The sequence below is a fragment of the Protopterus annectens genome, chromosome 9.part0, assembly GCF_019279795.1.
Source record: "Protopterus annectens isolate FY-2018-M chromosome 9.part0, PAN1.0, whole genome shotgun sequence".
Lineage (NCBI taxonomy): Eukaryota > Metazoa > Chordata > Ceratodontiformes > Protopteridae > Protopterus > Protopterus annectens.
The window spans coordinates 695,709,274-695,719,854 of NC_056743.1; the positions used below are offsets into that span (position 1 = coordinate 695,709,274).

The window sequence follows — 10,581 nt, forward strand, 5'->3', positions numbered from 1 at the left end:
GACACTGTTTTTCAGGGACATTGTGTATGACACCTTCCAAAGGTAAAAAGCAAAACAAAAAAAAAATACCTTTGAACATCAGTAGTACAAAAGTTATTTGTCAGAATTAATTTTGCATAACATGGGTTGCAGGAGCTGACATCACATATGATGCTGCACGTACATCTTATACTGGAAAGAAATAAGAAACAAAAAAAACAGAACTGCAGTAGCAGTGAAACATTTCACAATATAAAATAAAATATATTTCTTTTAACAAGTAAACACAAGTTCATTAACACAGCAATGAGCTACTAGCAATTAACTACTCATACAGTAAAGCCCTAAACCTTTTTACATTACACCTACTCTTTTACAGTTCATGCAAAGTCTGCCAATATAACTACTGCTTGTGCCACTGACAACTGAGCACTGTAGATATGACACTGGAGAATACCTTCTGAAAACATATTTTTGTTTATGATATGTGAAGAGGAGTCATTCACAATGTAAGATGATCATGCACCACTCAGCACAGCCCAAAAGTAACACTACATGCACCAAGTATTACATCTGTAACTTTGCACTCACATTATGAATGCTATGGCCTGCAGTTGTAGACTAGATACCACCTCTTCTCCTCAGCAGCTATATATCATACACGAGTCAACCTCAAGGGCTTCTGTGCTTCTGCCACAGGTTAGCCACTATCATAACTCATGCGACAAATAACAGAAGGAGCTGCACTGCTCCCCGTGACAGATGAGTAAAAGAACAATGCAAAATCATGTTATTAAGAATGCAACAGGCTATAAACATTCAGCAGACAGTAACAGGTTAATATTGAAGGGTTTCATATCTCATCCAAGCAACAGAAATGGGCTTTGAGCAGGTCAAACACTCACTCGATGACTAACCATGTTTGGAACACGGAAGTAGCTCCCCACAGGTTATGGACAGCTGTCATTAGCCAAGTTCCGAGTGGGTTGCCTCCAGTAAACAAAAGAGGGAGGGGACAAATAACAAAAGGGGGGGCATTACTCACTATTACCTATGCCCATGTGTGATTTTATATATATATATATACACACACACACACACACACACACACACACATATAAATGAGTAAAATTAGCAATGTTATAATACTTTGCATACATAAACTAGATGACCTTCGGGGATCTGACCAAGTAGGAAGTAGCAGTATAGCAAATTTGTATGCCAAATGTGTGAATCATAGGCACTGCCAGGATGTTGGAACAATACACTGGTGATGCACCCAGTATAATAGAATGGTAGCCCTTCCTGTTAAGATACCATGCCCCAGAGGTAATGCTTAGTCACTATAGCAACATGTGTACAATCTACTGCACAAAGCATTTCAGGAAAATGTGCCATTCCGCTGAAGGCAAACATGACACTCCCTCAGTTCTGTGGTGACACTAAGAAACAGCTATGCTCATCCACATTTGCTAAAAGTATGCTGATGAACTGCTACAGTAACCTTGAGTTAAAAGCCTGTAAGATACCCAGTGTGTTCCCAATCTGTCTCTAAAAGGTCCCTGTGGCAAGTATAATGACGACTGTACAAACCTTGGTACCCACAGGTGTACGAATGCCACACATTTCTCCCAGTTCCTATACGTGGGACACACAAATTCACTAAAAACAATATTATATTTCTACCTCCTTCAAACTTATCCAATAACTCCTGTCAGCAAAGTTAATGTGAGTTATTCTTCACATATATCTGCTTCCCCTAGGGTAGCAGGCCACGATCAGCCCACCTGGTTTTGGCTTGGCTGAGATGAGCACCATAGAGCAGGAAGCCTTGCCGTGAAAGTGAGCATCTTTCTGGACTGCAAAGTAGACAGAAAAGGCGCCAATCCCCTTTTTATAACCACTCTGCAAAAGGAAGGAAGACAGACTCATGTACACAAGAAATTTACACCCTCCTCAGTTCCATCTCATTATGTTCTAATCGTAATTTGCATACCACTTTCAGAATCATCTTCCCACCACTGCACTTCAACATAACTTCTGTGTACTACGAGTGAAACTTCTTACTGCACTTAAGCATAACAGCTATGAATGCTTACTTTCCCTTGACAATTTGTGAGGGATACATTTTAGTAGTATGTTGGATTATGAGAGCTATCCCTGGGTTTTGTGAAAAAAAGCTATGTATCAGTTATATACAGGAATCACTGCATTAGATTATTAGTCTTAGAATATTACAGCAGTAGGATAACTGTTTTGAATCTTGACAGATTTTCCTTGTAATTAACTGAGTCCAGAAAAAGGACTTCCTGACTATGGTATAAACAACATGAATGAGTGAGAGAGTCTCCATGAAATATGCAGGTCCCTTATAACTGTGTCTCTGCGAAAAGGAGTATTATTTGCAACTTGAGGTGGGAGCAACTTTTTTTTATCAAACGCTACAAAGTTGCACTTTTTTTGTATTTAGCTTGAGAGCATTACCAAGTATGTGCATATTCCAACCCTTGCCTGAGCTAGTTAGTATCAGTGGATATGCAGATAATAGTGTAAGCTTGCACTCATCAGCAAACTTAGGCAACCACAATTCTGGGATATTGGGATGGATGCTTGTAGAAAATATATGTCAAACAGGAGAGGGCACAGCACTGCATTGATATCTGTGGTATTCCACTAATTACAATTTTAAATTTAGACAGGGTACCAACAACTTTCACAACTCAGGGTATGTTGTATAGCCACTATGCAACCCAACAACAAGCATGAGAGTTTATATTAACTGTATCTAACATTTCAATAACATTAGAGTAGGGAACAGTGTCAAAAGCCTTGGCTCGGTTGCAATATGCACTGAGTGACCACTGTCCACAGACTCTGTGAAGGGAGATAGGTTTCTGTCTGTACTTTCTTTTCAGTTGCTGTTTTAAATAAGTATCTCAGTTGTTCCATAGTACACTATAAATAACAATAACCAGAATAAGTAAGAAAAGTAAGGCATTCACCTTCCTCAGGATTCTGGCTCATACTAGCCTCTTGCACTTCATTCCTAAAGACAGGATTAATCAAATAACCACTGTAAGAAAATAACTTTATTTTATCAAAAATACTTGATTACTGTTCTATGTGATTTAATTATTTAGTTAGAAACTAAAAATGCATGGCTTTATGGTCGGCCATCAAAATTTTGACGGCTTATTAACGAAAGTCGTGTGGCCGAAAGTATGCTTTTAAAGTTTCACAATGCTGAACTGGAATAATACAAAATCGTAACAATGAAAGTAATGTTTGATTCATCATTATGAGTTTGTCATTGTGAATGGAGATCGCAGTACAGTGAGGATCAGGGAATTTACCCTTTTTCTCACTGTAGTGCGATCACTGAGATGCTATACATAATTTGCAGGGGGTGCGTAAAAGGACATATTGTCTTTCGAAACTGGAAGTCTGGTATGTCGAATGTAATTTGTCGTGTTTTTGATGTTTGATATTTAGGGTAAATTTTGTTTTTGTTTTCAGCATTTTAGCTTGTCCTTTTAATAGGAATTTATTTTGCCTTCAATATTTTGATAGTAAATTTGGCTTTATATACTTTAAAATGTTTTCAAACAATCAAGACTGGATTTAGAATTTCAGGGGCCCCAACAAGGTTAGTGAAACTTGTGGCTCATAACAAAACAAATTATGTTAGTAATCCTAACAAATTAAGAAGATAAGAGGTGCCCCACAGGACTAGGCAAATTACATGGATGATCCTATCTTATTTTAACCCAATGAGGTTGACATTCTAACATTTTGTGGTAAATTTTGTTTAACTACAACTGAAGGGAGTTTAACTGCTTTCTAGGGACAAAACAGTGTAGCTCATACACCGCTACCTTTTTAATTAAGAGAAAAGCACTGAAAACAATAAAATCAGTCCATATAAGCTTTAAATGACAATTACACATAAATGGTACAAAATAAATTATCTTGCCTACGGTGTCAAAGAAGCAGTATTCTGGCATTTGGTAAAATTCCCCTGACAGTTTTAAGTGCTAATGATGGGCAACAAGTAAAAGATGCCAGAGTTCTTGTAGATGATAATTTTTCATTTGATACCAGTAAAGTCTTTAACCTTTCATAGAATACCCATAAAATCCTCTATCATGACCCCAAAGAATGTGGATTTGCCCAATTGAGCCGCCATGGATTGAGAGCTGTGCTACACAGATAACTTTGTGCCTGTATACAGCACTTATCAGACCAAATTGAGAATACTGCACTCAATACAATAACCTACTAATATGCCATCTGGTGCAACTGGAGACGGTACAAACATCCCTCACAAAGAAAACTTAAAGGATTCAAAGCTTCTCTTACAACCAATGAGTAGAGCAACTCTTGCTGTCTCATCTTCGGTTTCTTATGGTCTTTTTGGAAAACATCTATGCTGTTAAAATACCTTTTACTTTTTTAAACTCTCTATTTACATTATAGTTTCATAGTTTCATAGTATAGTACTAGGCTATCTGCCCTGAGGCATTTGTAAGCCTAGCCATAGTGATGTGGCTTTTGCCACCCCATGAAATGGTGCAAAAATGTACAGAATAAATCTAGAATACTGTGCCTCTGTCTAGTAGTGACACAATGAAGGTCCCCTTATATAATAGAATTAGTTTACTGTGCCCCTGTCTAGCAGTGACACAGATGTGACCCCTGGGGTAAACTTACTATCTCCCATCCACTCATCAGGATTTCTCTTGAAGAGAGTCAATGAGGGGCTCTGCCTAATATGAACTGGGATCCTGTTCCAAAGCATGGGAAGCCTCTGGGTTATGAATCTATCCCTCCAGCATGTCCTATTCATACTTGTGCCGAGGTTTAAGTCTTTAGCTCTCGTGGTCCTGATGGATTTGGATTTTTTGAGGTGGAGCATGTCCATCAGATCCTGATTGGACATGGCCTTGCACGTCAGGCAGAGATCACCTCTGAGCAGGCGGTATGCTACTGAATAGAGCTGAAGTTTCTTTAGTCAGGCAGAATAAGACATATGTTGGAGACCCTTGATCCTTTTGTTGAGGTACTTTTGTGGTCTCTCCAGCTGTTGCAAATGCCGGGTGAGGTACATACCAAATGGGGCATTGTACTCAATCATGGGTCTGATGAGGGAGGAATATAGGGGTACAATGACATCCTTGGATCTGGATGTGAATCCCTTCATGGTGAGGTGTGCAAGGTCGAATGTTTTTCTAACCACTTTGGCAACGTGGGTGTCAAATGAGAGGTCGCTGTCTACTTGGTTCCCTAAGTCTCTGATTACTTTTTCCGTACTCAGTGGGTTGCTGTCTATGTGATAATTTGTGGGTACTTTGTTTCTTCCAAAAGGGATGACTATGCATTTTTTGGCATTTAGTTTAAGGCCATGACTACGTCACCAGTTGTCCGTTTCAGTGAGGCCTTTTTGTAGGATGTGTGTGTCTGCTGGTGTATCGACTATGGCGCCTAGTTTGCAGTCATCTGTGAACTTTGTCAGCCACAGCCCTCGCATGTTTGCTTTAACATCTGAGAAATAAATGCCGAACAAGTGGGGTCCCAGGACAGATCCCCGTGGGACACCACTTGTGACTGGCTTTGAGTCTGACATTGCTCCAGCGATTTTAACTTTATGGGTTCTGTCCTTTAGCCAGTTTGCAACCCATCTAGTGACATAAGGGTTTACTTTTAAGCTGTTTAGCTTATCTATGATGCCTGAGTGGGGTATTGTGTCGAAGGCCTTAGCCAAGTCCAGGTATGCTGTATGGACTGCTTTTCCCTCATCAATGGCTCTAGTGACTGTTTCGAAAAAGTCAACCAGGTTTAAAAGGCAGGATCTGCCCTTTACAAAGCCGAACTGGGTGGGGTCACGTGTCTGTAGGTCCGCTATGTCTGTAGGTCCCCTATGTCTCTGTTTATGAGTTCCATAATGATTCTTTCCATAGCTTTGCAGACCGGGCTAGTTAAGCTTATGGGGCGGTAGTTTCCAGGGTCTGTAGAGGCACCCCCCTTGTGGAGAGGGACCACTGTTGCTGTACGCCAGTGTTCAGGTACATATCCTGAAGTAAGGCTAAGGTTAAATAGCATTTTATGTGTGGGTTTAGCTCCTCTTGGAGTTCACGTAACACGCACCCCGGGATACCATCAGGTCCCATTGAAGCTGTGTTTTTTGCTTTGTTTAGGGCAGTTCTCACTTGGACATCTGAGATGACAGGGAGATTACATTCAGCTGAGATAAGTATTTCTTCTTTTGGGGGTGAAGGAGGGGAGAAATTTGCACTAAACCTGTCAGCCAGAATGTTAGCAATATCTGTGGGTTCAGTGCATTTTTTGTTGTTGTGAACCAACTCTGAGCATATCTGAGGGTTTCCGCCCAGGTTTCTAACATAGCTGAAGAAGGCTTTGTGGTTATCTTTAGTGTCCTTAGCGATTTTTCTCTCAAAGTTTGCCTTGGATGTTTTTATGAGAGAACGTAGTTTTCTGCTAATGTTGATCAGAGATGTCTTCCCTTCATGGGATTTCACTCTGACGTGCAGTAGCTTCCTTCTTTTGTTATACAATTTGTTTATGGCTGAGGTCCACCAGACAGGACGCTTACATTTGGTGGGGAGGGACTTGGATTTGTTTGGGATTGCATGATCCATGCATTCTTGGAGATGTCCATAGAAAGCATTTGTGAAGGATTCGGCATTGTGGGATGTGGTATCCACTGGCACAGTGGGTTTAAAGGATACCAAGTCTGCTTTTGAGAAGTTTTTCACTGTGGTCTTTTGTGCTGGGGGTGGAGGTGGGATATGTATATCCAGGGTGATTAGTTTGTGGTCAGATCTCACTAGTGAGGGGTATACTTCCCGTGTGGAGCATTTTGTCCCCATGTTTGTGATGATCAGGTCTAGTATATTATCTCCCCTAGTGGGAGAGGTGACTAGTTGTTCCAGTGCATTTGAATTTATGAATTCCAGGAAACTTTGGGCTAGGGTATTAGGGCTAGAATAATGTACTCAATCTATGTTTGGGTAGTTGAAGTCTCCCAGTATGATGGTATTTTGGGATACATTCATATCCTCCAATGTCTTCAGGAAGGCTGAGTGGGGTTCTTGAGATTGGGAGGGTGGTCTGTAACATGCTACCAGTTGTATAGCAGTTTTGCCTATGGTAAGTTGCACCTGTATGGTCTCTGATGCTTCATGTGTTGCTACTAACCTGGAGGTGTGGGTGTCCTTTATGAATATGGACACTCCCCCTCCCTTTGTGGTTCGCCCGGGTTTTGGGGCGAAAGCATAATCTGAGGTATAGCCTGGTAGCTGGGGTGCTCTCAGGAGCCTTGAACCAGGTTTCAGTTACTGCACAGACGTCGATGTTCTCCATGCTGAGGAGTGCATCAAGTGCCTGCATCTTGAGATTTAGACTTCTGGCGTTGAGCAGCATTACCCTTAGTTTTTCCATTTTTGTTTTCTAAGGAGGTGGGTTTGTCTTTTGGCGTTGCCTAAAAAGGCACTATGGGGTGGCAAGAGCCTTAGCCAATATCCGGAAGCCCAGTGGTGACAGGTGTAAGCCATCCCTTGCGAAGCAGCGTGGCTTGTCCAATATATCATCCCAGGCAGACAGACATTGGATCCCCTTAGAATGACACCAGTACTTGAGCTAATTGTTAAAGCTGATCATCTTGTCTTTGTATTGTGGTATCATTCTTGGTGAGGGCAAGATGCTGCTCAGGGTCAGGGTCATACCAGCCTGGGCTACATAATCGAGAGCTCCTCTATGTCTCTTTTCATGTAGTCCAGGGAGGTACGTCTCAGGTCATTCACACCAGCATGGACAATGACGGAGTCATATTTGTACTTGCTTTGGAATGACCTGAGTGCGTGTGTTATGTGGCGGATCCTAGCTCCCGATAGACAGCTCACAGTCACCTTCTCCTTGTTCAGCCTGGTCAGTGGGACATCAGTGTGTGTGACTATGGAGTCACCTATTACTGGTGTATCAGGCAAGGTGTTTGGCCTTAAGGGCTGCGAATGGTCGACACACTGAGTGAGTTGAAAACAAAAGGACACCCAGCTTCATTAAAAACCACCACCAACAAAAAGCACTAATAAAGGACAGAGCTGGTTTTACACACATGATGATTTCTTCTACAATAACCCCAAACCTCACAAACGAAACAAGAGAAATGGATAAAAAAATACAAGTCTGCTGTATCTCACGACTTTATAAAGAATAGGCAGCTGTCAGCAACACTTGTAAAAATGTTAAAAGCTTTTTACAGCCTTTAACACATACTAAAACTGTAAAATGTGAGAAATGTTGAAGGGGGAGGTTCATGTCGATATCTCTGGCAAAAATGAAAATAAAAGTTTCTGTAAAACACGATGCTGATGCACAGAGATGGCAGTAGCACGAGTATCAAATCAGTCATGATTTTTTGTAATGTAAAGCATTCCTACCCAAATACTTGACACTCAGTACATTAAAGAAGGTATTTTTTAACAGACTGAAGGCAATCAGCATGACTTGGGTTTAGAGCAATAATAATGTGGTAACCTATTACACATGATCTACTTCCCTCTTTCATCTTATTGTTCTCTATTACCTTTCCTAATCTAGCTAGCACTGCCCTTATCTGCACGACTTCTTTCTATTTTTAATTCGTCTCCGTTTTTATTTATTCTACGTACTCAACTACACATACATTTGATATGTTAGATCTTTTATGGGCGGTGTTGTAGTGTACTAGCTCACCAGATGGGCAGTAGTAGCAAGCGCCGCTCAAACCCTGCCCGAGCCGTTTTACGTCAGTTGGTAATATTCATTACGGTATGCCTCGAACCCGAACCGCCGTATTTTCAATGAATGAATACATTATAGACATGTATAAGTGCTGCCAAATGTGCGATGGTGTAGTGTAGTATAGACTATGAGTATATACATTTATAAGTGACTGCCATTGTACCCTTTTCTGTATACAGAACATTTTCGAATGAAGTATTTTTATATGGCCACCACCAGCACCAAACAAAAAATATCCACGCAGTAAGAAAACCAAATTATAAAGTACCAAATTACTAAAGCCAAACGTACACACCAAAAAAATGCAAGCATTTTAAGAAAGATTAAGGCAGAACTCAGTCCAACCCTCTTCGATCCGAAATGTATCCAATAAAGTATTTGTTTACTTATTAACTATATTGAAATGTGTACATTCTTGTCAAAGTATGCATAATGTCTGTACTTTGCTATAACATAAGAAATGACAGAGCTATATTCATTAATCACAGCTGCTCATCTACATTCATTGCATGCATGATGTCAGTGGATAATATGCATGGCATGCCAATCATGCCTCATTTCGTATTGGGGTTCGCTCGTCAATCATCCGTGCCAAATCTCCCATATCAACTCGTTTCCGTATCACGATTCTCACAGTGCTGAATGAACGTTCTCTCATTTTTCCACCCCCTCCCCCGTAGTTTTTGTCTGCCCTTTTTTCCTTCATGATATAAACGTGAAACGTTCTGGGATAACGCTGGAATGCCGAACAGTGAGCTGCCATACCACTTACTTTTCTGCTTGAATTTCACTGTTTCACACAATTTCCCGTAACCAAACGGCTGCCAACATCGTCAGTATTATTCTGTTAAATTGATCAGCATTCAATAATAAACACTCATGTCCACACCCCCCAACACCATATATCATATATGATGGTGCCTACGAAGAGCTTACTCCATAAAGCAGTTCAACTTTGCGGAGCATGGTCTGGTCTCATCAAAATACTGCTACAGCCCGCACAGACTCTACTCCATATGTTTTGCCTGACAACCACAACAGAATAATTTCTGTGATGCGTCACAGTCAAACTAAATGTTAAACAAAAAAAGTACACCTTACCACTTTTGGTACCTTTTCACAGGAAGTTACCTGCCTTTTGATCTTGAAGTAGGATGACAACACTTTCATTCGACCGATTAATGAAGAATAAACTTAGGGAATGTAAAATAAATAAATAAATAAACTATTACATGCAAATACGTTCCAGACCCCATGACACCACCTTTCCCTATACAAGCACAAATTGTTTAGGGGATTTTTTAATCAGCATTTTTTCCATGTAAGTTTCACTTTCACTTTTTTGCCGTCTTTTATTGGTATAATATTAGAACCATACCTCGCGCCCAGTTCTGAGCAGCTATGGGCGTGTCGGTACTTTTTGACAGGGGGAATGGGCGTGGAAATCACAGATGACTGGCAGGCATGTTAATTAAAATGTCACGTGACACTCATATTACCTTTTATTATGAGGCTTCAACGTCTTTTTCATCAAAAGCAGAATGTGAAGTTGAGATGGCATAGGTGTCAACGAATAAGGGAAATTCTCAACAGAATCGTGGACAACTTCAGAAACAATTAGAGACACTTTTAAAATTTACCCTGAGACATTAACAGAATAAGATAATGTGAGTTCACATCATTCCTGTAACCGAAAGGCTGCAAACATCTTTAGTATCTTTCTGTTGTTAAACTGGTCAGCGCTCAATAATAAACGTAAACGTATGAATAGACCCACCAGTGTCCAGACCCCCCCCCCATCAA

The 10,581-nt window shown here is 40.6% G+C and overlaps 1 protein-coding gene across 1 annotated transcript in view; it reads right to left on the minus strand.

The window, feature by feature from the left end:
* LOC122810570 overlaps positions 1-10,157 on the minus strand; it is a 945,872-nt gene extending 935,715 nt beyond the window's left edge. The window contains exon 1 of the mRNA XM_044082150.1: positions 9,880-10,157. The gene's annotated coding sequence lies outside the window, so the exon portion shown is untranslated. The remainder of the gene's footprint in view (positions 1-9,879) is intronic.
* Between the last annotated feature and the right edge of the window lie 424 nt (positions 10,158-10,581).